Here is a 17,894-nt window from a genome sequence, read left to right as displayed (position 1 = left end):
GAGAGTCTCGCCAGCAACATTTTCAGATATTATACGTTTCTAATTTTGGCAGAAAATAATTTTCATTGCAAGTTAAAGCGTACTGTTAGCAAGCTAGCTAATGGTATGTGTGTGATCTCTGTAGTAATATAATTTGTATCTCAGATCCATTTGCTTTGCTAGTTATAGCCTAATGTTAGCTAGCTATTTAACATTGAACCTAGTTGGTTAGCTTTAGCATTATGAGTTGGGATTATAGTTTATTGTTTAGCTAGCTAGCTACCTACATGTCTAAACAATATATTTGATTTGATATGCAGTGGTGTGTGTTTACCAGAGACAGGAATGTGAAGAACAATATGACCTGCACCAAAGTCAAATTAGGATATGACGTTAGGCCAACGAGGCAGTGTCCAAGTTCTACATTTCTCCAGTAGAATGCCCTGCTTTTATTTCATCATACTCACAGCCGTAAGCTGTTTTCTGTAATTAGCTCGCCATTAACTTGAAAATAATGATCTTGTTGTGAGTATTTTTCTGTAATAATGAATACAAATTAGCCAAAGTTAAGATGATGTTAGCTTTATGATATTATCATTATTTGAACTGGCTAGCCAGTTAACGTCATGTTAGCTAGCGAGCTAACAAGCTAGAAACTAACCAAAACATTGCTTAGAAAGTTGCCTGGTTTGCTAGATTGACCTATACTAAATAAATGTTTAAATGGATGAAATCGTTGGTTGTTTTGTACACTCCCGTAATCAATCTGTTTAGCACATGGCATCACATGTGAAGAGATGGGTGGGGCTAAGGCTTAAGATGGTGTGAATAATGCTGAATGGGTGTAGACAAAGAAAAATGCTCCAGTAGGTGTACCAAAACATTCAAGGGCCAGTATCTCAAAAGTGGCCTAACAACTTTATCAACTTTCAAAGCAGAATTACTTTTCCATTGTTGATCAACTGTAGTGTATGATTTCTAGCTCTGAGTCTCTACTTTTATCCAATGTAAAAAATAAAATAAAAACATTTCAAATGTTGCTACATAAGACCGAATCGAGCCGGTCGGTCACAAATAGAGAGATACAACTATTCAGTAGGATGAATGTATAGTGAGTAAGTTTTGTGATTATGAAGTGTCTAATGTCTAAATTTAACCCAAGATGAATGACAAAATATGATTCACAGTTTTGTAACCGCTAGGCTACACATGTACTGTAAGTGTGACATTTATCTCAAACTTCTCAATGTCACTCCTCTGAGAAAATAAAAGAGAAACTCTTCACACCTCTCAACTTTAGATGCTTACCTAAATAAAATAGTTTGAGGCAAAGCCATGTAAGCGGATGCTTAATGCGCCCTCCAAGATTTGATTAGCAATGGTGAATCCACGCTGTTGTTAGAAATAATCACGCCATGACTAAGGAGAATCCGATTTTGGTCTATAATAATGATCACAATTTCAGAGTGCAATTCAAGTCCGAAACAGACCTGAGCTTCCCTCCAGAGACTTATCTGCCATTGTAATTTAATTTGCCTCTTGACACTGTGCACTGATGCTAGGTGTTACTACACACTCTTTAGACGCTAAGTATTATGGATTATACTAACTCTCCCTGTGGCTGAATGGTAGTTTTAGGGTTGACAGTGAGGAGTCAAACGAAGATGTTTGCACATCTTTTTGTGAGCAGGACTGTCTGAAGCCTTTCAAATGGAGACGTTGACTCACAGTTTTAGATCTTTTAGAAATGACTTTGCTTTGATATTTTTCAGAGGGAAAAATACAGCGATCCAGGGGATCCAATCATCCTGGTACTGGTGAGAGACAACATCTCTACCACTTTTTCTTAGTCAGTTGGAGTTACCAGCAATGTGAGGTAAGGAAGAAATGAACCACAAACACAAACTCCACGTCAGTAGCACTAGGATAAACAAACCCTTTACAAATCCAACGAGGTGAGATGTTTAAAAAAAAATGGACTTCTACAGACCAGCAAAACCGATCAAACGATCAAAAACAATACTTCTCACAGAATAGTTCAATCATAAGAAACACAATGCTCTACTTGAGCTGTGTGCCCTCAAGCAGACTCCAGCTTGCCAGTTGAACACAACTGTAACTTATAGCTAAGAAAACTGAACCCAGGTTGAACTGTTGGCTGTGTTTTGGTTTGCTGCCTGCATGAATTAGTTGTTACAGAAATAGATAAGACATCATTCATTCATTCATTCATTCATATTGTATGCATTATCCTGTAGTTACAGTAACTACTGTTTATATTGGGCTACAGTAGACTAAAAAGAGATCAAACAAAGCCATTCACCCTACATCTCCCAGCTCTGCTCTGACTATTCTCAGTTGTCCAGAACACTCCATCTCTACTTCATGTCACAAACACATGCTGCATTATCTAGCCGCTTGGTGACATCTGGGCACAACTCCCCTCTGAACTGGCTGTGTTTAGTGCTGGAGGGAAGCCTGGTCTATGAATCTGAAGTAAATACAGGCAGAGATGGCTCTGTGGCAAGCAGACCAACCACAGGACAATGTACAACAGCCAACACGCCCAGGGCCTGCATGGCTGCCCAGGGACAGTTACCACAGTTGATTTTGATCTATTATTCACCTCACGCTCTTTCACAGGTTGACACCCTCTCCCTCATACCATCTCCTATTTTCTCTCTTTTCCTGGTACATCTCTCCAATCATCTCTATCTTCACCTTTTCATTCTCCTTTCTTTTCCCATTTCTTGGAATGGATCTCTCTATCAAGAACTGTGACTTGGAGCATGAGCAAGCGAAATGGTGAGAATGAATCGTTTCACCAAGGCAATAAGACACACTGAACAAAACCACTGATGCTCTATAGACATCATTGCCTTCCCCCAAAAAATCCGAAAAGGAATTCCTTGGTACATATTGAACTGTATCATTTAGCCATCTCCCGATGCTGAATGATGTCCAGAATTACTATGTGTGTCCGTGTGCAAACACACATGGATCTGGAGACTATTTTGACACCTTAATTAGCTTGCGCTCTGTGGGTGACAGTTTGTTTTAACGAGGCGGGAGAGCTGCAAGCACACTTCACATGGGGAGAGATTAAAGGGTGTTGTTGACACAGACAGAAAATGAGTGAGATATCCCAGAGCAGGGGGGTTCTTGAAGCTACGGCACCCAAAGAGGCAGTGTAAGCCACAGAGCTGAAAATACTGACAGAAAAGCAAATCTCCAGGATTCGATCCAGCAACCTTTCGGTTACCGCCCAACGCTCCTACCCGCCAGGCTACAAGGTAAAAATCGGTCATTCTGCCACTGAGCAAGGCAGTTAATCCACTGTTCCCCGTGCACTGAAGACATGGATGTCAATTAAGGCAGCTGCCAGCACCTCTCTGATTCAGAGGGGTTGTGTAAAATGCGGAAGACACGTTTCAGTTGAATGCATTCAGTTGTAAACCTGACTAGGTATCCCCCTTTTCATCTCTTAGTGGAGTGTATTTTAGCCACACAACCTGGAAGCTGAAAAGCATGAATCTGTGATGCAATGAAATACAGTTGAATTCAGAAGTTTACATACACTTAGGTTGGTTTCAACCACTCCACAAATTTCTTGTTAACAAACTATAGTTTTGGCAAGTCGGTTAGGACATCTACTTTGTGCATGACACAGGTAATTTTTCCAATAATTGTTTACAGACAGATTATTTCACTTATAATTCACTGTATCACAATTCCAGTGGGTCAGAAGTTTACATACACTAAGTTGACTGTGCCTTTAAACAGCTTTAAAATTCCAGAAAATTATGTCATGGCTTTAGAAGCTTCTGACAGGCTAATTGACATAATTTGAGTCAATTGGAGGTGTACCTGTGGATGTATTTCAAGGCCTACCTTCAAACTCTTTGCTTGACACCATGGGAAAATCAAAAGAAATCAGCCATGAAAAGATTTGTAGACCTCCACAAGTCTGGTTCATCCTTGGGAGCAATTTCCAAATGCCTGAAGGTACCATCTGTATAATCATCTGTACAAACAATAGTACACAAGTACAAACACCATGGGACCACGCATCTGTCACACCGCTCAGGAAGGAGACGCGTTCTGTCTGCTGGAGATGAACGTACTTTGGTGCAAAAAGTGCATATCAATTCCAGAACAACAGCAAAGGATCTTGTGAAGATGTTGGAGGAAACAGGTACAAAAGTATTTATATCCACAGTAAAACAAGTCCTATATCGACATAACCTGAAAGGCCCCTCAGCAAGGACGAAGCCACTGCTCCAAAATGGCCATAAAAAAAGCCAGACTACGGTTTGCAACTGCACATGGGGACAAAGCTCGTACTTTTGGCAAAATGGCTTAAGGACAATAAAGTCAAGGTATTGGAGTGGCCATCACAAAGCCCTGACCTCAATCCTATATAACATTTGTGGGCAGAACTGAAAAAGCATGTGCGAGCAAGGAGGCCTACAAACCTGACTCAGTTACACAAGCTCTGCCAGAAGGAATGGGCCAAAATTCACCCAACTTATTGTGGGAATCTTGTGGAAGGCTACCCGAAACGTTTGACCCAAGTTAAAAAAAAAATGTAAAGGCAACACTACCAAATACTAATTGAGTGTATGTAAACTTCTGACCAACTGGGAATGCAATGAAATAAATAAAAGCTTAAATAAATCCTTCTCTCTACTATTATTCTGACATTTCACATTCTTAAAATAAAGTGGTGATCCTGTCTGACCTAAGACGGGGAATTTTTACTCGGATTAAATGTCAGGAATTGTGAATAACTGAGTTTAAATGTATTTGGCTAAGTTGTATGTAAACTTCCGACTTCAACTGTATATAATACTTTACTGTGCAAGTGAAATACAGCAGGTACTCATGTATTGAAGACTAGATTTTTCCAAAAATTCAATACATTTGACATAGCTGGTCAAATAGGGCAACAGTATTACGTTTATAAACTAGTTTAGATGGGCTCAAGGCAATGAGCTGGAATATAGCACTTATGTCTACAAATATGTCCAAATAGAGTCTAGTATCACCGGAATGATGTGGTGACAGTTTAGAGTAAACAACCATCAATTCTCTTTTCATCTCTGTCTCTTTGCCAACTCTCTGTCTGTCCCAAAATGTCTTGAGTTGCAGATTCATTATTAATGCGCCATTCAATTGCTAGGCTCGTGTTTTCCACAAATTGCAAAGTCATTTTGGAAGGATTGATCATGAGGTTGGTTGATTTCAATGCATAACGAATAGATGCTTAATTATTTCTGCCCCGAGGCCAGATGTTCTTACTTGCAATCTCCCTTTGTTTCTATTGATCCTGAAATGACTCCCATACCAAGAAACACATCAACATTAGCTCTGAAAATCTGAATTGTCTCAGCATTTGCAGCAGCACTGCGTCCCCCATCAGTCCCAGGCAGAAGGCGTATAAGTCAATGTAGCATTTGCTAAAGCAGAGATGCAGAGTGCTTTTACTGCTGCCATGGTGTGTACCATAATAAAAAAAGTTTGATCGCACCATTCAAGAGGCAGAGTAAACAATTTCTTTACAAAGCCTCTCTCTGTCTGACAGAGAGCTGACACATAGCGTTACATTTTACTGACAGACTCAACACCAGTCATTAATCTTCCTGGGTGACAGAAGCAATTCAAAGGTATTTTGATGTTCTGGGTTAGGAGTGGGAAACATTTCCTTGTAGCCTTATTCTGTCACAACAGGAGCAGCCCAAGCTGCTCTTAAAAGCAAACTAAACACATTTGACATCTCGCACAAACTAGAGAGAATAAAAGATGTAAAGGGAGATCTTCATAAAGTCTGACTGTACACATGAGCCTGCCTCCTCCAACCCAAGACACATGATTGCCCCCCAAAAAATGTATTGACGGAAGCCTTGAGAAATGTAAAGGAAGTCACTAAAGGAATATATATACGATCGCAAGCAGACTTCTGAAAACTATGTGAGAGGCATTCATTATTTTGTTTTTCCATAATCATCTCCCTTTCCGAACTGGATTGTCATGTAGCTAATGATCAGAGCATAGCCGTGAAAGACTATATACTTCTTCAAATCTCTTCAACTATTCATCTCACTCTCTTTCTCTTCCTCTCTTTCCCTCTCTATCTCTCTCTCTCTCTCAATTTCTCCCTCTCTGTATGAACAGAAGGAACATGGAGGTTGGTCAGTGACCGTACAGCTCCTGCCCTTCAGTGGGAATATTTAGTGAGAGTGGAGAGTGGGAGTCGATCCCCCCGGGTAAACCAGGGTTTCTCATGCTCAGATCAATAGCGGATCAATGTTCAGGGAAACATTACCCAGTGAGGACAGGCAGGAAACATCACCATGGTGATTTTACACTCAGAGTCAGAGCTGCTAGGCTAATTGATGATCTTAATGACCTCAATCCACTCTCAAACCAGTATCAGAGCAGACATACAACAGTGTGAAACAAACATTAAAATGGCACACATACTAAGGAACCTCTCTTTGCAATTGGTGCATGTGAGTAGTGGTCCATGGTGGAGGGTCTAGTTTAAGAAAGCATGGCTCAACACTTCCATTCTCTATGCCGTGTTTAGCTGTGTCCTCCTGTGGTGATAGTGAAGGTCACCTCCTATCATCTGCATAATGACCAATGTAAAGGGTCCATACTGTATATGCTAAAGCTATTGCTCAGAGGAGATGGGATGCTTTCCCCTTCTGAAGCACCTTCAATCCTTCAACCTAGCCATTGGCTGAGCAGGTGGACGGACATGCAGAAACACACATACGCATATGGTACAGTGAACCTAAACTGTCAACTTAAAGTGACCATTTTTCCCAGATCAACACATTCTGTTGAACAAACCAATTAAAAGTTCAGGGATTTCTATTTTTGAGGGATGAAGTATTCAAGGACTTTGAGTGGTTGAAGGACTTTACCAATCAGGCGTAAATGTAATATGCCGACTAATCTAAGTGTCCCTGAGAGAGACGGGAGACGGGAGTGGGAGGCTGACAGAGTGCTGCTTCACTGTCAGATAGATGTGATCCTGACAGACATGCCCATTCTGGGACTGTGTGATGGGGGAATGACTGGCTTTATCCATAGATACAGGGATCAGTCAAGAACAATACACCAAGGTCTACAGGACAATAAGTGATGAGACTAGAGAGGGTGTGAAAAGAGGAGAATGGATTGCTTAAAGTACATGAGACAGAAGTCTGTTTCTCCAGTGTATCATCAGGCTTGGCATAATGTGAAAGCTAAACGGTAGCTAAGTAAACAAACTCAAAATGACTGTTTCAACTAAACAGCTTATGAGGGTTCCACGTCTGTATCCTCCACAAAGTAATAGTGTGGGAAAGGGCTACACAGGGGCAGTGGAGATCTGAGACAGAGAGAGCTAAGCGATGAAGGAAATGTCAAGCCTCGGAGACCTCATTTAAAATATCTAGGATTGCTATTCCACAGCAATAGCCTGGATCTATTTTTTAGGATGCGGCAGACAGTCAACCTGACGGCAGCAGATTTGAAATCCTGACCTGAAGAAGACTGCAGAATAGCAAAGCAATTAAGGATTGTTTTTGTGCCTCTTAAAAAACTCTAATCCAGGCAGTATTTTGTTTTATTGGATTCTTCTTGGCTGTCCTCTGCTTAGAGACTTTCTGGCACTGACTGCATTTGACTGGCAGAGAGAAAATCACTGATTGTCTCACCATAGACTGGTTGCAAGAACTTTGGATTGGGTGCTAAACACCACATAGCTAGGGTAGGATAGAATGAGGCAAAGAAAAATAGAATGCTTCACTAGAAGAACTCTTCTTCAGCCACAGACAGACAGATTGTTAAAGAGAGTTGGTTAAGGTGAGAACAAAAAAATCGATTGAGGCAATCAGAGAAATTGTAGAGCAGCTCTGCAGCGTAATACCTGAATTTCTGTCTCACTCTATCTGATCCTACTGAGGGAATCTTTTAACAATTCCTTTCAACCCTCTCAGCCAAAGGAAATGTTATGTTGGGCGACATTCTGATTGGAAGAATCCTCTGCTTAGCCCTGACATCCTGTACAGTTCATTGTGTACATTCCATGTCTTTCTTTTTTTACGTCAAGACAAAGAGTGAAAAATCACAGGGATTTCTCCTCCGTACGGCATCAGAGCAGAGAGAGAGAGAGCGAGAGAGAGAGAGAAGGGGAACTAATCAGGCAGAACGGGACAGGCTCCAGGGAAGCTGCTGATTGGCACCAATCCTCTAATATCCAGCTCTTAATTTCCTTATTATTCTAGAGAGGCACTAGACAACAACAAAAAATCTATAGTGGCCTTCCTCTTGTCTGAAGTTACATTGTTGCCATCACAAGACGGCTCTACGCGACAGGCTTTCTCATCCCCTCCTTAAGGGGGTCTTGATGATGGATTGAATGCATAGTGAAGTCATTTAAATGACTGGGCTGGCCAGGCTGTTGTAGCTAGGGACCTGGATCATTATGAGTCAGAATGAGCAATCGCTGAGGCAGAGTAATATACAGTGCATTCGGAAAGTATTCGGTCCCCTTCACTTTAACCACATTTTGTTACGTTACAGTCTCATTCTAAAATGGATTAAATACATGTACCTCATCAATCTACACACAACACCCCATTGTGACAAAGTGAAAACGTTTTTAGGAATGTTTGCAAATGTATTAAAAACAAAAAACAGAAATATCTTATTTACATAAGTACTCAGACCCTTTGCAATGAGACTCAAAATTGAACTCAGATGCATCCTGTTTCCATTGATCATCCTTGAGATGTTTCTACAACTTGATTGGAGTCCACCTGTGGTAAATTCAAATGATTGGACATGATTTGGAAAGGCACACACCTGTCTATATAAGATCCCACACTTGACAGTGCATGTCAGAGCAAAACCAAGCCATGAGGTCGAAAGAATTGTCCGTAAAGCTCAGAGACAGGATTGTGCCGACGCACAGATCATGGGAAGGGTACCAAAATATTTCTGCAGCATTGAAAGTCTCTAAGAACACAGTGGCCTCCATCATTCTTATTTGGAAGAAGTTTGGAACCACTAAGAGTCAAATGTGGGAGAAGGTCCTTGGTCAGGGAGGGGACCAAGACCCCGACCAAGAACCCGATGGTCCCTCTGACAGAGCTCCAGAGTTCCTCTGTGGAGATGGGAGAACCTTTCAGAAGGAAAACCATCTCTGCAGTCCTCCACCAATCAGGCCTTTATGGTAGAGTGGCCAGACGGAAGCCACTCCTAAATAAATGGCACATGACAGCCCGCTTGGAGTTTGCAAAAGGAACCTAAAGATTTTCAGACCATGATAAACAAGATTCTCTGGTCTGATGAAACCAAGATTGAACTCTTTGGCCTGAATGCCAAGCATCACGTCTGGAGGAAACCTGGCACCATCCCTACAGTGAAGCATGGTGGTTGCAGCATCATGGTGTGGCAATGTTTGTCAGCTGCACGGACTGGGAGACTAATCAGGCTCCAGGCAAGCTCTGATTGGCACCAATCCCCTAATATCCAGCTCTTAATTTCCTTATTATTCTAGAGAGGCACTAGACAACAACAAAAAATCTATAGTGACCTTCCTCTTGTCTGAAGTTACATTGTTGCCATCACAAGACAGCTCTACGCGACAGGCTTTCTCATCCCCTCCTTAGGAGGTCTTGATGATGGATTGAATGCATAGTGAACTCATTTAAATGACTGGGCTGGCCAGGCTGTTGTAGCTAGGGACCTGGATCATTATGAGTCAGAATGAGCAATGGTCTGAGGCAGAGTAATATACAGTGCATTCGGAAAGTATTCGGTCCCCTTCACTTTAACCACGTTTTGTTACGTTACACTCTCATTCTAAAAGGGATTAAATACATGTTTTTCCTCATCAATCTACACACAACACCCCATTGTGACAAAGTGAAAACAGGTTTTTAGAAATGTTTGCAAATGTGTTAAAAACAAAAAAACAGAAATACCTTATTTACATAAGTATTCAGACCCCTTGCTATGAGACTCAAAATTGAACTCAGATGCATCCTGTTTCCATTGATCATCCTTGAGATGTTTCTACAACTTGATTGGAGTCCACCTTTTGCAAATTCAATTCATTGGACATGATTTGGAAAGGCACACACCTGTCTATATAAGATCCCACACTTGACAGGTCATGTCAGAGCAAAACCAAGCCATGAGGTCGAAGGAATTGTCTGTAAAGCTCCGAGACAGGATTGTGCCGACGCACAGATCATGGGAAGGGTACCAAAATATTTCTGCAGCATTGAAAGTCTCTCAGAACACAGTGGCCTCCATCATTCTTATTTGGAAGAAGTTTGGAACCACTAAGAGTCAAATGTGGGAAAATTCCAAAATTCCTTGGTCAGGGAGGGGACCAAGACCACGACCAAGAACCCGATGGTCCCTCTGACAGAGCTCCAGAGTTCCTCTGTGGAGATGGGAGAACCTTTCAGAAGGAAAACCATCTCTGGCCTTTGTGGTAGAGTGGCCAGAGAGATAGTTTATTAAAACCTGCTCCAGAGTGCTCAGGACCTCAGACAGGACAACGGCCATAAGCACACAGCCAAGACAATAGTAGTAGGGGCTTCGGGACAAGTCTCTGAAAGTCCTTGAGTGGCCCACCCAGAGCCCGGAATTGAACCCGATTGAACATCTCTGGAGAGACCTGAAAATAACTGTGCAGTGACGCTCCCCAACCAACCTGAGAGAGTTTGAGGGGATCTGCAGAGAAGAATGGGAGAAACTCTCCAAATACATGTGTGCCAAGCTTGTAGTGTTATACCCAAGAATATTCAAGGCTGTAATCACTGCCAAAGGTGCTTCAACAAAGTACTGAGTAAAGGGTCTGAATCATCCTTGACAAAGGAGATGATTGTGGACTACAGGAAAAAGAGGACCGAGCACGCCCCCATTCTCATCGACAGGGCTGTACTGGAGCAGGTTGAGAGCTTCAAGTTCCTTGGTGTCCACATCATCAACCAACCAACATGGTCCAAGCACACCAAGACAGTCGTGAAGAGGGCATGACAAAACCTATTCCCCCTCAGGAGACTGAAAAGATTTGGCATGCATCCTCAGATCAAAGGTTCTACAACTGCACCATCGAGAGCATCCTGACTGGTATGGCAACTGCTCTGCCTCCGACTGCAAGGCACTACAGAGGGTAGTGCGTAGGGCCCAGTACATCACTGGGGCCAAGCTTCCTGCCATTCAGGACCTCTATGCCAGGTGGTGTCTGAGGAAGGCCCTAAATATTGTCAAAGACTCCAGCCACCCTAGTCATAGACTGTTCTCTCTGCTACCGCACGGAAACCGGTACCGGAGCACCAGGTCTAGGTCCAAGAGGCTTTTAAACAGCAGGATCTTTAATTACTTGTTACTTTTTATTTCTTACTCGTATTTTAGTTAGGGGGCTCATAAGTTAGCATTTCCCTGTTTCCCTGTTGTATTCAGAGCATGTGACTAATACAATTTGATTTGAATACTTTGTAAATGTGATATTTCAATTTGTAATCTTTAATACATCATCATTATGGAGTATTGTGTGTAGATTGATGAGGGTGGAAAAAACTATGAGAAACATTTTAGAATAAGGCTGTAACGTAACAAAATGTGGAAAAGGTGAAGGAGTCTGAATACATTCAGATTGCTCTGAATCGAGAGAGTTGTGCCAATGCGGTTTCTTTCTCAACATTTCGAGAGTGCCACTTTCTCCTTCATAGTCGTTTGCTTAGTGATAATTGATGCTTCCGCGTTGTGCTGTTTGTTTCTGATGCTTTTCAAAGCTGATGAAGATGTCCAGTGAAAGCAGATATGCAATTTATTGGCACTACAACACTGTACAGACTTGTATGAACAATATTCCCGATGCTAAACCATAAAAATGTCTGTTCATTTTGGTGCTCTGTTTAACTTCTTTACAGCGGGTCATTTCATAGGGAATTGTTGGAGGTGCTCTATTATTGTTACATCACCAACATTTTGAGAATAAAGGTGCTAACATGGCAGCCATTCTAAAACCTGCCCCAACTCTCTCACTGGGCAAGAAACTGTCTGAATCAATGTTGTTTCCATGTCATTTTTACCAAAAAATGTAATGTGACGATGTTGAATCAATGTGGAAAACTGATTGGATTTGCAAAAAGTCATTAACGTATTTTTTTTTCACCCAACTTTTAACTTAAATCCAATGACATGGTGGCATTTGTTTTTATTTCACATTGAATTGACGTTAGTTGACAACTAAATGTAAATAAGAAAAATAGAGGTTGAACTGACTGTAACGTCTGCAGCCCACTTTCCAGCTCCCTCTCCAGATCCCAATCACCAGAATTCTAATCACCTGTTCACACACCTGCATGTCATCATCTCACACTATTTACTTCAGTTCCTTGCACCCCACCACTGTGAGGTATTGTTTGTTTTGAGACACTTTTTTCGGAGCGCTGGTTTTTCCCGTCCGTCTCTCCTCCTGTGTATGATAGTTCTTGCCTGCCTCACTCACAAAGCTTTTTGCCTATTCCCTGCCTGTACTGTTGCCATTTTTGGACCTACCGCGTATGCCTGCCCCTGGACCCAGCTACCTGTCTCCTCCTGTGTATGACCTTCTGCTTGCCCCTGGACCCAGCTACCTGTCTCCTCCTGTGTATGACCTTCTGCTTGCCCCTGGACCCAGCTACCTGTTTCCTCCTGTGTATGACCTTCTGCTTGCCCCTGGACCCAGCTACCTGTCTCCTCCTGTGTATGACCTTCTGCTTGCCCCTGGACCCAGCTACCTGTCTCCTCCTGTGTATGACCTTCTGCTTGCCCCTGGACCCAGCTACCTGTCTCCTCCTGTGTATGACCTTCTGCTTGCCCCTGGACCCAGCTACCTGTTTCCTCCTGTGTATGACCTTCTGCTTGCCCCTGGACCCAGCTACCTGTCTCCTCCTGTGTATGACCTTCTGCTTGCCCCTGGACCCAGCTACCTGTCTCCTCCTGTGTATGACCTTCTGCCTGCCCCTGGACCCAGCTACCTGTCTCCTCCTGTGTATGACCTTCTGCCTGCCCCTGGACCCAGCTACCTGTCTCCTCCTGTGTATGACCTTCTGCTTGCCCCTGGACCCAGCTACCTGTCTCCTCCTGTGTATGACCTTCTGCCTGCCCCTGGACCCAGCTACCTGTCTCCTCCTGTGTATGACCTTCTGCCTGCCCCTGGACCCAGCTACCTGCCTCCTCCTGTGTATGACCTTCTGCCTGCCCCTGGACCCAGCTACCTGCCTCCTCCTGTGTATGACCTTCTGCCTGCCCCTGGACCCAGCTACCTGTCTCCTCCTGTGTATGACCTTCTGCCTGCCCCTGGACCCAGCTATCTGTCTCCTCCTATGGTCCCTTTTGTTAAACACCTGTTGTACTCTGCGCTTGAAAGCAGCTCTCTGTCTCCCTCGTGTTCATTACACTGACGTCTGCCAAGTGGGTTCTATACCGTGGGGTCCAAAATGATTGACACCATTCATAAAGATGAGCAATAATGACTGTATCAAATAAATCATTCAAATACTGAGCTATATTGTATGCTCAAAACTGTATTATATTGTTTTATACTAATACAATTGCTCAGAGAAAGAGATGTTGTTGAACAAGTAATACTTAAAGTAGTCAAAAGTTTAGGATTTGGTCCCATATTCCTAGCATACAATGACTACAATGACCAAGCTTCTGACTCTACAGACTTGTTGGAGGCATTTGCAGTTTTTTTTGGTTGTGTTTCAGATTATTTTGTGCACTATTGAAATGAATGGTAAATAATGTATTGTGTCATTTTGGAGTTACTTTTATTGTTAAGAAGAATAGAGTATGTTTCTAAACACTTGTAATTTAATGTGGATGCTACCATGATTACGGACAATCAAGAATGAATCTTGAATAACGAAGAGTGAGAAAGTTAGAGGGTCAAAGATCATAACCCCAAGACACTGTACCACTGTTATTGGTAAAGGTGAGATGTTAGTCTAATAACTTTTTAAACAACATCTATTTTATGATTTTATTCTATTTTATTAGAATACAATCATATAATTTCATTATTTGAATTATATATTTTATACAGTCATTATTGCTCATCTTTATCAATGGTGTCAATACATTTTGGACCCCACTGTATATATGGCTGCCTATTGCTGGTGAGGATATGGTGCAGGTGGGACAGGGTGATACGGAAAGAATGAAGAAGAATGAAAGCAGGGAGAAGTGAAAAATAAGCGTAGTACTGCAAGTGGAAACTTTGATTGGCATGTCGGATTCTATAAAATAATAGAAAACAAAAGAATGAAAAGCACACACGGAAAGAAAAGTGGAATCTTTAACAAAGACAATCTCACATTCTCTTCCCTCAGACAGTAATTGCCTTTATAAAAGTAAAAGTGTTGGTTGAGGATCCGTGGCTTTGACATACCTTTATGTGAAAAGCAAGAATTCCCTTGAAAAGCTCCAGCAGGCAACAGCCTTAGAGTGGAAAGGATAACAGTTCATTGAGTTGAAACACCTGCCCTCCCCTTTCATCCCGACACCCCCCCCATCTGCCCTTTGGCGTCATTAAGTGGAACCAAAACTTTTATTTTCATTTATTATGGCTTCTATCCGTGTTCCAGCTCATCGAGCCGCCGTCCTTCAGACAGGCTTTGAACAAACTGTTGCTCAATGGCTCCAATAACCTCATCAGACACAACCTTTAGCTGGAGCGGAACCAAGGCAGAGGCACGGAGCACCACCATTAGCATGACAGCTGTTAGAGTAATGTAGCTACTGTGATAGAGATGGACTAACCCTAAACAGACATGAACCCAAGAAGAGGGAGTCAAAAGTGAAACCCCTAGGAATCCTAAGAGATGACTGGTGTACCTCCACTGACTAAACAATAATTAATTGCAAAAATATGTAGCGTCCTGACAGCAAAGCAAAGCATGCAAATAAATGGGCTATGGGTAGCTCATCGTGGAAGTTTTCTGTCAGAAAACAGAAAGGGCGTTTGATCAATAAAATATACTTTTAATACTTTTATGCTTCGCTGACCTTTATTATTTGTCTGAAGTACTGAATAATGAGAACTGACAGAAAGCATCAGCTGTGCATTTTCCATTTTATAACAGTGTTGGGGTCAATTCCCTTTCAAATGCAGTCAATTCATAATTGAAAACCAATGAAAACCCATGAAACCAATTGGAATTTCAGTGTACTTCCTGAATTGACTGGAATTGAAATGGAATTCACCCCAACCCTGTTATAAAATGGAAAATGCACAGGTGTCGCTTTCTGTCAGTATCAAATAGCTCAATAAATTACAATTAATCTAATATATATATATATATATTTTTTTTAAGTATGTACGGCCTGGTTCTGTGTACGGTGATAACTTTGATCTATCATAAATGTAACCCATATGCCATATGATTAGGGTTGCCAGAAATCCTGGTTGGAGGTTTCCTGATATCTTTCTTATTCCCTGCTGATTCCTGGATCCGCACACCGGGATTTCTAGAAAACCAGGTAATTTATTGCAACCCTACATATGATAGAGTATGTAAATTACAGTACATAAGACACTCCAGTAAGCTTCTTCTGCTGGGTTCACCTCTGGGGTCTGTGTCTTATTCTCTGTGATGAAAGCATGTACTGTACATTCTAATGACACATACAGTAAGTAGTATGTGCACGCACGCACACAAAGCGAGGAATGGGGAGAAGAGAGGATGGAGAGTACTGTGTGAATACAGATGGAGCATCGCCCTCTCATCTGACAGAAAGACCTCCTATAGCTCCCTGACTAATTTCACTGTCTCCTCTCTTCTCCCTCTCCTCCACTGATCTCAATGGCTATGACCATTCAATCAGGACAGATGAAAAGCAACGGCAAGAACCAATCCCTTCTAAGAATAAATCTACTCCTCAAGCCAACTGACCAAACCTACCATTGACCAAGATTAGTGTAGCTGACTGCAGGTTCTATGGGTTTAGAGACAATATAACATTTACATTTTAATAATTTAGCAGACACTCTTATGCAGTCCATACATATGCATACTTTTTTTCCTTCTCACTGGTCCCCTGTGGGAATTGAACCCACGTCTGTGGCGTTGCAAACACCATGCTCTACCAACTGAGCCACACGGGACCAGACTACTAATTCAATCGTGGACTTGTCACAGAGAGTGTCAAGAGTAGAATCCTTTTCCAATTCCCAGGGAACTGATGACAGGCATCAATCTGCCTGTGTAATCAGCCCAGGGCCTAAGGCAGAGCAGGACAGCCAGGGGGAGCCAACAGAGTGATGGGGAATAAAGTACTGTCATTAGCTTCAATGGCTCCCGCTCTCTCCCGCTTCATTGAGGGAAGAGTTATCCAGATCAAATTTATGCTCTCTCATCCACCAAAATGAGGGCAATATGAACGCTACAAGCACTCTCCCTATACTCTTTACGCCTGTCGTAAGTGTGGCCAATGAAGCAGATAAGGAGAGGGGAGAAAGTAGGATAAGAGGTGTCGAGAGAGAGGAGAGAGACAGCTTGGGATTGTTGCTATTCCCACAACATTAACTGTACATTTGCCATAAACATTATTCTTAGACAAAAGTGACACGAAGGAGGTAACCTGAAAGTAAGCTGGATTTGTTTATTTTGTCCCATTGAAAATGTCAGCCACACTCTGTAATAATCTAGGTAAATGGGAAAAACGACAAAGTCCAATCTCTCGCCGTGTGTGTGTGAGTGTGTGTGTGTGTGTGTGTGTGTGTGTGTGTGTGTGTGTGTGTGTGTGTGTGTGTGTGTGTGTGTGTGTGTGCGTGCGTGCGTGCGTGCGTGCGTGCGTGCGTGCGTGCGTGCGTGCGTGCGTGCGTGCGTGCGTGCGTGCGTGCGTGCGTGCGTGTGTGTGTGTGTGTGTGCATGTCCGCAACAGAGCCAGCCTGGGCTGCTCTGGCTGTGGGATAAATGGCCTTGTCTGGAGGGCAGCTCTTTGCCGGAGGCCCCCAGATGGGCTACTGGAGCAGATCAGATCAGCTTCATGTGTCGCACTTCCCGCACATCTCTCATCAGCACTCTGACATCAGGGCCTGAATCACACCATCCAACTACCTCCCTTTATTGCCCTATCTCACCATATCCCCCCCTCACTCACAGCACCCCCTCTCTCCTGGTTTGCTTATCTCTCCATCCCCCAGCTGGATCAGATGTAGCACAGTGTAGCGCCAGCTGCCCAGTAGAGTTCTCCTACAGTAGACAGACAGCCCACTGGGCACAGACATCAGTTCAACATCTCGTTTTGATTTCATTTGGTTGAGATGTCATCTAGCGTGAATTCAAAGTGAAATCAACAAAACATTTTACCACATCATTTTGGTTAAAAGTTGGGTGAGAAAAATACAATGTCTTTACGTTGATGACTGTTTTTGCAAAATCAAGTCGTTTTCCACGTTGACTCAATGTCATCACATCGATTTTTGGGGTTGAAATGACATGGAAGCAACATTGCCCAGTGAGAGGAGAGGACAGAGACTGCCTCATAAAGCTCATTACACTCATTGTGACCAGGCCTGTCTGGTTGGGCTGTTCACGCATATACAGCAACACCAGGCCAGCCATGACCAGCTTTTCAAATCAGATCAAATCAAATGTTATTTGTCACATGTGCCGAATACAACAGGTGTAGTAGCCCTTACAGTGAAATGCTTACTTACAAGCCCTTAACCAACAATGCAGTTTTAAGAAGGAGAACAAATGAAATAAATATAACAAATAATTAAGGAGCAACAATAAAATAACAGTATTGAGGCTACATACAGGGGGTTCCGGTACAGAGTCAATGTGGAGGCTATATACAGGGGGTTCCGGTACAGAGTCAATGTGGAGGCTATATACAGGGGG

The 17,894-nt window shown here is 42.6% G+C and overlaps 1 protein-coding gene and 1 non-coding gene across 8 annotated transcripts in view; both read right to left on the bottom strand.

Annotated features, from left to right (window-relative positions):
• The window catches only part of LOC118390288 (seizure protein 6 homolog), a 224,556-nt gene that overhangs the window by 122,024 nt on the left and 84,638 nt on the right, over positions 1 to 17,894 (bottom strand). The gene's annotated exons all lie outside the window — the stretch shown is intronic.
• Positions 16,077 to 16,152, bottom strand: trnaa-ugc (transfer RNA alanine (anticodon UGC)). The gene has a single exon. It is a non-coding gene; the product is annotated as a tRNA-Ala (tRNA).

The sequence above is a fragment of the Oncorhynchus keta genome, chromosome 11 (assembly GCF_023373465.1).
Source record: "Oncorhynchus keta strain PuntledgeMale-10-30-2019 chromosome 11, Oket_V2, whole genome shotgun sequence".
NCBI classification, from domain to species: domain Eukaryota; kingdom Metazoa; phylum Chordata; class Actinopteri; order Salmoniformes; family Salmonidae; genus Oncorhynchus; species Oncorhynchus keta.
Note: the sequence above shows the minus strand (reverse complement) of the source record. Positions and strands in the feature narration are given on the sequence as shown.